Source organism: Oncorhynchus gorbuscha, linkage group LG11, assembly GCF_021184085.1.
Source record: "Oncorhynchus gorbuscha isolate QuinsamMale2020 ecotype Even-year linkage group LG11, OgorEven_v1.0, whole genome shotgun sequence".
NCBI classification, from domain to species: Eukaryota; Metazoa; Chordata; class Actinopteri; order Salmoniformes; family Salmonidae; genus Oncorhynchus; species Oncorhynchus gorbuscha.
In genome coordinates, this window is record NC_060183.1 from 38,487,906 (window position 1) to 38,499,196 (window position 11,291).

Genomic DNA, 11,291 nt, shown 5'->3' on the forward strand with positions numbered 1-11,291 from the left:
GGGATGCAACTCGGTATTAGGAAGGTGTAATATTTTGTACACTCAGTGTATCATGCTCAATAGTGATTTGTCCCACAACGCTTTCTGGTCTGTAACAAATGTTTCTACTTCACTGCCTTAATGTGTTTCAAAGCCAAACCTTTTACAAGTGTCTTCACAAACAAGTGTTGGTTACAACTCCACAACATCAATTTGCTGGACGCAGGTCGAGGTGAGACGAGGCTTTTCATTCAAACTGAAATGTTCTCCCACTGTTTTCACTGAAATACATATTATGTAGAATTAACTTTAGATGTTATGTTTTAAGTATTTGAGTAATTTGATAGTCTTGTTACTGAGGGGCAAAGCTCCTGCCCCTCTTGTGTTTTAAGATAAAGTGTAGTGTGCGATTGGATGCAGTTTGCACGGCACAGCCAATTCAATTTATATCAGGATGAAGATTTTCAAAGAATAGCACAGTCTTCACAGTGGACGGTGTGTTTCGTGTACAGTGACGGATGTTGCTACTGTCACTTGAATGTAAGAAAAACACTTCTGTTTACCTGAGCGTGTCAACACCTAATTTTGTCAATTAGTGCCTCAATGCTGTCGATCATTCGTTATTATAACCAATGTTGTCAATCATCTGCGACTGCTGTTCCCTGCTGATGACGTCATGTGTTTGGTCGCTTCCCCCCCCCCCCCGAACCTTTGAGATGGCCCACCTGGTTTCCGTGGTTACCAGTTCAGCCGTGTGCCACAGGTGTGTATATCAAGAGTGCTATATCTAGGATATCCGGTATATGTTTAGTCTTTGTAGAGCGAAGTATACCAATATCTAAACACGTTGTTGTATTTATAGTAACGTATCGATCAAATGTTTATACCCTGATAGCCAAACTCTTCAAACGGCCTATTTTCGAATTCATTTATATCTATATCAAGATCAATTTGTACATTTTGTTACATATGGTTTTGTTATAATCCGCAAGGGCAGGCACGTGTCTGTGTTTATACTGGAAGAAGAAATGGACATTTAGCAGTTTGCTTTACTGGCTTAGTCTATTCTGAAGGTCTACTGTGTATATACATAATTTATGCATAACTCCACTTGGCAACATGGACAATAAAGGCAATGACAACAACAGAAAAAAGGACATTTGTGTTCACTCCAATTATTTCATTGTGTCAGGTTGCTAGGATACCTTAAGTATCAAGAATCCGAGCCATATAAAGAGATATGGCTCTGTCAAGAACTATCTTATACTCTATTTCAGACCCTCTTTTGAATGATGTACTGTAGTTGTACTGAAGGTGTACTGTAGGTGTACTGAAGGTGTACTGTAGGTGTACTGTAGGTGTACTGAAGGTGTACTGTAGGTGTACTGTAGGGGTACTGTAGATGTACTGTAGGGGTACTGTAGGTGTACTGTAGGTGTACTGTAGGGGTACTGTAGATTTACTGTAGGTGTACTGTAGATTTACTGTAGGGGTACTGTAGGGGTACTGTAGGTGTACTGTAGGTGTACTGTAGGTGTACTGTAGATGTACTGTAGTATGGCTGCAGTTTACCAGATAAAAAAAAGAACGATCCTAAGAAAGATATTCAAACCTCAAGATGAATAGTATAATTTCATAAATTCTATTTTGTCACCAGATAATGAGTTGTTGTCTTTCTTTGAGCCCTGAAACATAAAGGAAAATATGTGAAATGATTACTGCTTACGGCTACCCATTGATGTTGATGATGATGTGTCACTGTAAAATGGAGCACCCCAATTCACCCCAGACCTCGAGGAATTTGACATTTACAAGTACGTTAACATGCAACTTGAATATTAATTGTTATTCTGGAGTCATTGATAGGATGTCTTTAAATATTATTCTCTCGATCAGATTTAGTTTGACATTTGAAAAAGCATGATTTTGTATTATTTGTATTACTCTGTTGCATTTATTTCTTCCCCTGTACTAGACTGAGCCTCTTGTGAGTAGGAACAAGGAAACCCTCTCCCCGCAGCCTGCTACACTGAGCCACAAACCCTCTGCCGGCAGCCTGCTACACTGAGGCCACAAACCTTCTGCCAGCAGCCTGCTACACTGAGGCCACAAACCTTCTGCCAGCAGCCTGCTACACTGAGACCACAAACCCTCTCCCCGCAGCCTGCTACACTGAGGTCACAAACCCTCTCCCCGCAGCCTGCTACACTGAGGCCACAAACCCTCTGCCAGCAGCCTGCTACACTGAGACCACAAACCCTCTCCCCGCAGCCTGCTACACTGAGGCCACAAACCCTCTGCCAGCAGCCTGCTACACTGAGACCACAAACCCTCTCCCCGCAGCCTGCTACACTGAGGCCACAAACCCTCTGCCAGCAGCCTGCTACACTGAGACCACAAACCCTCTGCAAGCAGCCTGCTACACTGAGACCACAAACCCTCTCCCCGCAGCCTGCTACACTGAGGTCACAAACCCTCTCCCAGCAGCCTGCTACACTGAGGCCACAAACCCTCTCCATGCAGCCTGCTACACTGAGACCACACTCTCTCCCAGCAGCCTGCTACACTGAGACCACAAACCCTCTGCCAGCAGCCTGCTACACTGAGACCACAAACTCTCTCCCAGCAGCCTGCTACACTGAGGCCACAAACCCTCTCCATGCAGCCTGCTACACTGAGACCACAAACTCTCTCCCCGCCGCCTGCTACATTGAGGCCACAAACCTTCTCCATGCAGCCTGCTACACTGAGGCCACAAACCTTCTCCCGGCAGCCTGCTATACTTAGAGCCATAAGCAAGAGGAACTGCTCATAGTATTTCTCTAATGGTGACTCATTCAGTACAGTTTACGGTCAGGGCTTACCCCAAGTGTGTGTGTGTGTGTGTGTGTGTGTGTGTGTGTGTGTGTGTGTGTGTGTGTGTGTGTGTGTGTGTGTGTGTGTGTGTGTGTGTGTGTGTGTGTGTGTGTGTGTGTGTGTGTGTGTGTGTGTGTGTGTGTGTGTGTGTGTTGTGTACAGTGGTGAGTCATACAGTAGACAAGTATACAGTCAGGGCTTACCCCAAACAAACATATCTTAATTGTCCTGGCATTCAGATCAAAGAATATAAAAAGATAGAGACATCATATCCAAATAAGGACTTCCTGACAGAAAACTACCCTGTGACGTCAACACGGTATTGACTCGGCACGAAACGGAAGAAGATATGTCGAAACGGTTAGGTACTATCTGAACATCTGAACTCTATCCAATAAACACTCGTTTTAGTTTTCTGTTGCACAGCGGTTTGCAACATTTTGCTACTATGTGCCCTGTGAATACGACCCATGTTTGTCAAGCTAAACAATGACATGGTCCATGTAATAGGGACTTCCTGACAAAAAAACAAACACCTGTGACATCTTGTCTGACAGGAGATAAATAGTGGGCTCCGAAATTATTGAAAGCCTTGATAAAGATGAGCAAAAATAGCTGTGTAAAATAATTAAATCAATACTGAGCTGTATTTGTATTTAATTATATAATGATGTTATTATTATTTTTTACAATTGTTTAAGGAAAGTGATTTTGTTAAAAAAAAAAAAAAAAAATTTGAAGGTAGGGGTATAAATTGACACACCTGCTTTCAATACCTCACTTTATGAGGATAACGGCACTGAGCCTTTTTCTCAGATGTTTGATTAGATTGGAGAACACATTAGGAGGGATCTTAGACCATTCCTCCATACAGAATCTTTCCAAATCCTTCATCTGCTCTTATGGACTGCCCTCTTCAATTCAATCCACAGGCTTTCAAATCAAATCAGATCAAATGTATTAGGATACAACAGGTGTCGACTGTACAGTGAAATACTGACTTACGAGCCGCTAACCAACAGTGCCGTTTCGAGAAAAAAAATAAGAATAAGAGATTAAAGTAACAAGTAATTAAAGAGCAGCAATAAAAGATCACAATATATACAGGGGGGTGCCGGTTAGTTGAGGTAGTATGTAGGTAGAGTTAATTAAAGTGACTGCATAGATGACAACAGAGTGGCAGTGGTGGTGGGGGGGGGGCAATGCAAATAGTCTGGGTAGCCATTTAATTAGATGTTCAGGAGTCATGGCTTGGGGATCGAAGCTATTTAGAAGCCTCTTGGACCAAGACTTGGCACTCCGGTACCGCTTTTGCACGGGTTTCAAGTCCGGAGAGATGGCCGTTGCAAAATATAGATTTTGTGGCCAATTGATGTGTGCTTGGGGTTAATGTCTTTTTGGAAGATCCACTTCAGGCCAATTTTCAGCCTCTTGGCAGATGCAACCAGGTTTTCGACTAAAATGTCCTGGGTACTGTCCAAAGTTCATGATGCTGTTGAGTGTTGACCTTAACAAGGCCCCCAGGACCAGTGGAAGCAACATTTCCACGTTACATGAAATATCCACCACCATATTTTACATTAGGTATGGGGTGCTTTTCTGCTTCCAAGGTTCTTTTGTTTTTGCTTCCAAGAATCCCGGGACCCTTGTTAAGGTCAACGGCATCATGAACTTTACCCAGTACAAGGACATTTTTGCCAAAAACCTGGTTGCTTCTGCTAGGAGGCTAGAACTTGGTCAAAAGTATATCTTCAAGCAAGACAATAACCCACAAAGAAATGGTTAATTGGCCACAAAATCAACATTTTTGCAATGGCCATCTCAGTCTCTGGATTTGAAACCCATTCAAAATCTGTGTTTTGAATTGAAGAGGACCGGCAAGTCCATAAGTGCAGACGAAGGATATCTGTACTCTGGAAGGATTCTGTATGGAATGATCGAAGGTCCCTCCGAATGTGTTCTCCCTCCTAAAACATTTTAGAAAAAGGCTCAGTGCAGTTATCCTCGCAAGGTGAGGAATTGAAACAGAGGTGTATGCTATCACTTGTTGAACAAAAACCTATTTTCTCTGAGCAATTGTGTTAGTATAAAATGTAATTATATAATTAAATAACAGTATAGTTCGGTATTTGAATTATTTATTTCATACAGTTATTTTTGCTCATCTTCATCAAGGGTGTCAATAAGTCAGGAAGTTCCTATTACATGGACCACATGGAATACATGGGTCGTATTCACAGGGCACATAGTAGCAAAATGTTGCAAACCGCCGTGCGACGGAAAACTAAAATGAGTGTTTCTTATTGGATAGAGTTCAGATAGTAACTTACCATTTCGTCATAACTTCTTCCGTTTCGTGCCGAGTCAATACCGTGTTGACGTCACAGGGTAGTTGTCTGTCAGGAAGTCCTTATTTGGATATGATGTCTCTTATCTTTTTACATTCTTTGATCTGAATGCCAGGACAATGGAGAGATGTTTGTTTGGGGTAAGCCCTGACTGTATATAACACTGTGTTCTGTATTCAGTGCTATGTTCTTGCATGTCCAAATGGTGACATTCATACATGTAGGAGTTCACACTGCTTGGTTGATGACCATTTGATGGAGATCTATATGACATGTGTGTCAGACTAGGTAAAGTGTTCATGGTTGAAATGACATACATTAGTTGGCTTTGGAGTTGCATGGATTGATGGATCAAATCAATATATTTTATAGTTACATAATACTGTACATAGGAAATATAATCAATGCTACTGAACAGAATATTAACCTTCCCAAAATATGCAGTCTGGAACCACAGTTTGAAGGACAGGATAGAGAAATTATTTCCTCATTTGTGCTTAGTCATTCTCTTTGTTTGTAGCTTAACGGAACTTGAAAACATTCTCTCACTGCTGGGAAATGCTAATTACTTGAAATGAAACAATGATACTTTTACTTTCTTCGATCATTCTTATAACAACACGTATTCCGTCTCGGGTGAGAAACTATATTTAAAAAGTAGTTAAGTCCATTTCCAATTGCTCTGACTGTCTCTGTCCCTGTCTGTCCCAGACAAATATTAGTATGCAGACGGATGAACACTTGGGATTAATCTGAAAACTTAGACCATGTCTGAACAACTTTACAAAGCCGTCTGCAAGACAGAAACTTTAAATCTGTTCTCGCTTTTATCCAGCGAGGGTCTGGCTAGACAGTGTTACACTAATCTTCTTTAAAAAGTCTAATCCTCCATTTCCAATACACCTGGACATTAGCACATCATTTCCCAGGAAAGTTTCTCAGCAAACAAGACTAAAGAATGACTCTCACCCAGAATCACTTTCTTTTCTGACACATCTCGCAACCCTGAGGAAAATATCAATCATAATGCTGTAATGTAACATTTCATAAATTGTTCACAGAGTAGAAAACGTATTATACTTCTATAGACAATGAAATATTTCACGTATAGGTGATAAAATAACATATTAATACATGTTAATGACAAATAAAGTGATCCACGGGGTGTTATGGAATTGTGCTCTGTGTTCGCTCACTTCAGACACCTTATAAACAAGATTTTAAACTGGGTGGTTCGAGCCCTGAATGCTGATTGGCTGACAGCTGTGGCATATCAGAACGTATACCACGGCTATGACAAAACATGTATTTTTTCTGCTCTATTTACGTTGGTAACCAGTTCATAATAACAATAAGGAACATCGAGGGTTTGTGATATATGGCCAATATACCACGGCTAAAGGCTGCGTTGCGTCATGCCTAATTGCTTAAGTATAGTACATTTATGCCTAAAACCTAAGTTACCAGCTTTAAATAAACAAATAAATATCGCTGTGGCCCCTACCACAGTACAACACTGACATCCTTGTTGCAAAACTTTGGGTCAACGTGACCCAACTAACTGTCCATGTCGTACTAGACGTTTGCTCAACTTAATGGCCCTAATGAATGAGGAGCAGCAGCATTCCTTCAATCTTTCATCTCTTCATTTAGAGAGGCTGATTGTACATGGGATCAGTGAGGCATGCACGCACACTCACTCTTATGGGACATGTTAGCCCGTATTCACAAAGTGTCTCAGGATCCGCTTTGCTTTTTAGATCATAATTACGTGGACAACGGGGACCTGATATCCTGATCCTAGATCAGTGCTCGTACTCTGGGGGGGCGCTTTCTGAATGCGAAGGTTTATTGTCATGACTCTTGCCCCGGAGAAAGAACTGAGCGATTCCCGCGAGATATTACAGCTGCCAAATCCAAATTGGCAATATTCAAAACATGTATTAAAAAAGCTGGTCTAGATTTAAGGTTAGGATTAGGCAATAGGGTTAGCAGTGTGGTTAAAGTTAGGGTTTTATGACTTTGTGGCTGTGTGGCTGTACAGAGCTGCCTCCAGTGTAAGATTCATGCCAACCTGCTCTGAATACGGGCCGTTGTGTGCACTTTGAAACGTGATCTTAGGGAAGGGAAGTCAGACATGGGATTTTCAGCTCATTTTAACATCCTTTTTACATTTCCAGAGGATACCTTTTCTCGTTCCCTGTCAGATATAAAAGGCCAATGGGGAAAAGTGTCTGTCGGGCCAAAGACTGCAGCCGGGGACTACCGACAGTCCGCTGACCATATGTTCTGCTAATTGATGAATGCTTTTTTGCTGCATGTTGATTTTTGGTTTCAAAGTCAATTTTGCCCCATGGTGCGGTTATGTATGGGCTACAGACGATGAATCCAATTGCATTTTATCGATGGCAGTTTGAATGCACGGAAATGTGACAAGATCCTGAGGCCCATTGTCATGCCACTCATCCGCCGCCATCACCATGTTTCAGCATAATAATGCACGGCCCCATGTCATAAGGATCTGTACACAATTCCTGGAAGCTGAACATTTCCCAGTTCTTCCATGGTCTGCTGCATACTTACCAGACATGTCACCCATTGAGCATATTTGGGAAACTCTGGATCGATGTGTTCGACAGCGTGTTCTAGTTCCCGCCAATATCCAGAGAACTTTGCACAGCCATTGAAGAGGAGTGGGACAACATTCCACAGGCCACGATCAACAGCCTGATCGACTCTATGTGAAGGAGATGTGTCACGCTGCATGAGGCAAGTGGTGGTCACACCAGAAACTGACTGGTTTTCTGATTCACGCCACTATCTTTTTTTAAAGTTATCTGTAATCCCAGTCATGTGAAATTTACTGATTTCCTTTAATGAACTATAACTCAGTAAAATAATTTTGTTCAGTGTATATTGATTTAACTGGACTAACAGGTTGTTACATAAATCTAATTTCAACATATTCATCAGAACTACAGTACCAGTCAAAAGTTTGAACACACCTACTCATTCAAGGGTTTTTCTTTATTTTTACTATTTTCTACATTGTAGAATAATAGTGAAGACATAAACTATGAAATAACACATATGGAATCATGTAGTAACCAAAAAAGTGCCAAACAAATCAAAATATATTTTAGATTATAGATTCTTAGAAGTAGCCACCCTTTGCCTTGATGACAGCTTTGCACACCCTTCATAATATACACTATCCAAGCAGAAGATACACCTTCAATTGTTGACATTTGGTTGCGTTCATAATTCAATAGCCAGTCTCCATTCCCGTCTCCATCTCAACCAAAAATGAAAGTTAAAGAATAGTACTAAATCAAATCAAACTTTAAATGCGCTTCAAATAAAGTTTATTTCGATTTAGTCTTATTCTTCAAGTTAGAGTTTTGGTGGAGATGGAGATAATCCATAATATTAATAATTTATAGATTCACTTTGAAATCAACCACCCATGTACAAGACAACATCGAAAGGTAAAAGTATATTATTAATATAATGAATTTGGCATCCTAAGGGCTAATGCTAACTGGAACGAATTGCAAAAATCGCTGAAGTTGGAGACTTATCTCCCTCACCAACTTCAAACATCAGCTATCTGAGCAGCTAACCGATCGCTGCAGCTGTACATAATCTATTGGTAAATAGCCCACCCATTTTCACCTACCTCATCCCCACAGTTTTTATTTATTTACTTTTCTGCTCTTTTGCACACCAATATCTCTACCTGTACATGATCATCCGATCATTTATCACTCCAGTGTTAATCTGCAATATTGTAATTATTTGCCTACCTCCTCATGCCTTTTGCACACATTGTATATAGACTCCCCTTTTTTTCTCTACTGTGTTATTGACTTGTTAATTGTTTACTCCATGTGTAACTCTGTGTTGTCTGTTCACACTGCTATGCTTTATCTTGGCCAGGTCGCAGTTGCAAATGAGAACCTGTTCTCAACTAGCCTACCTGGTTAAATAAAGGTGAAATAAAAAAATAAAAGACTTCTAAACTTCCAAAGATCAAACCAACCATGGATGAATGATAGTATACCTACTATACCTACTAAGCTTCCCTTTGAGTTGATGGTGACCAATTGGGCAAATCAAATGTCAATGTAGCCTACATAAACCCAACCTCACTCCGAATTTACTTTCACATACAGCTTGTGTAAGAAAAGTTAAAGGACTTACTTTCAACTATTCAATGTTAATTAGGTTGTCTACGCAAATAAGTATGGAAACTGGTCAATGTCTAAATGTGGTGGGATGATAGCTCAGCTGAAACGAACACACATTGTTTAGAAACATAAGCAGGAAGAGTGTAATACCCCTCATATACCAGTAGGAGTCACTGTTCGAGTAGAACTCGTTGGACTGTGGCTTCTTATTTTACTTAATATTTATCTTTATTTCAGCTGATAGCATTACGCTGAAACAATGACGTAGATTCAAATATACCATTTTACTGTCAACATTGACACAAGGTCAAATAAAATGTCTACTCATATGAAATTCCATCATTCAATGTGCAGTATATTGAATATAGGATTTTAACGTTTCTATGTGGAATTTTTCTTGCAATTTTAACATATACACTTAAGTTCAAAAGTTTGGGGTCACTTAGAAATGTCCTTGTTTTTGAAAGAAAAGCACATTTGTTAGTCCATTAACATAATATCAAATTGAACAGAAATACAGTGTAGACATTGTTAATGTTGTAAATGACTATTGGAGCTGGAAACGGCAGATTTTTATGGAATATCTACATAGGCCCATTATCAGCAACCATCACTCCTGTGTTCCAATGGCACGTTGTGTTAGCTAATCCAAGTTTATCATTTTAAAAGGCTAATTGATCAGTAGAAAACCTTTTTACAATTATGTTTGCACAGCTGAAGGCAGAGTTGCAAAGAAAAAGCCATATCTCAGACTGGCCAATAAAAATAAAATATTAAGATGGGCAAAATAATAGACACTGGGCAGAGGAACTCTGCCTAGAAGACCAGCATCCCGGAATCGCCTATACTGCACTGTTGACGTTGAGACTGGTGTTTTGCAGGTACTATTTAATGAAGCTAGTTCACAGCGTTGTATGAGATCTTCAGCGTCGTGGCAATTTTTATCATGGAATAGCCTTCATTTCTCAGAACAAGAATAGACATGACGGGTTTCAGATTAAAGTCTTTGTATCTGGCCATTTTGAGCCTGTAATCAAACCCACAAATGATGTTCCAGATATTCAACTAGTCTAAAGAATGCCAGTTGTATTGCTTCTTTAATCAGGACAACAGTTTACAGCTGTGCTAACATTATTTCAAAAAGGTTTTCCAATGATCAATTAGCCTTTTAAAATGAACTTTGATTAGCTAACACAACTTGCCATTGGAACACAGGACTGATGGTTGCTGATAATGGGCCTCTGTAGATATTCCATGAAAAAAAAATCAGCCGTTTCCAGCTACAATAGTCATTTATAACATTAACAATGTCTACACTGTTTTTCTGATCAATTTTATGTTATTATAATGAACAAAATATGTGCTTTTCTTTAAAAAGAACTATCCGGTTTCAGGTAAGACGGAAGTGCAGACTGTGTTGAAGTAACAATGTTTATTGTAACAACCTCGGCAGGTCAAGGCAGGCAGGGGTCGATAATCCAGAGTAGTGGGGCCAAGGTACAGGACGGCAGGCAGGCCCAGGGTCAGGTCAGGAATCCAGAGTAGAGGCAAAGGCACAGCATCAGGACAGGCAAGGCAAAGCAAGGGTCAAAACCAGGAGGATGAGGAAAAGGGAGACTGGGGAAAAGCAGGCGCTGAGACAACCCACTGGTTGACTTGAACGAACACGACAAACTGGCAACAGACAGAAAGAAAACACAGGTTTAAATACACAGGGGATAATGGGGAAGATGGGCGACACCTGGAGGTGGGTGGAGACAAGCACAGAGACAGGTGAAACAGATCAGGGCGTGACAAAAACAAGGACATTTCAAAGTGACCCCAAACTTTTTAACGGTAGTGTACATCTGATGATTATGTTGAAATTAAATTGATTTTAACAACCTGTTAGTCAGGTTAACTCAAAGTATTACGTTGA

General features: G+C 40.4%; 1 protein-coding gene across 1 annotated transcript in view; it reads left to right on the forward strand.

Annotated features, from left to right (window-relative positions):
- The window catches only part of arl15b (ADP-ribosylation factor-like 15b), a 49,809-nt gene extending 48,539 nt beyond the window's left edge, over positions 1-1,270 (forward strand). Inside the window, exon 5 of the mRNA XM_046369547.1 lies at positions 1-1,270. This exon is cut by the window's left edge and continues 1,412 nt beyond it. The gene's annotated coding sequence lies outside the window, so the exon portion shown is untranslated.
- Positions 1,271-11,291: the final 10,021 nt, after the last annotated feature.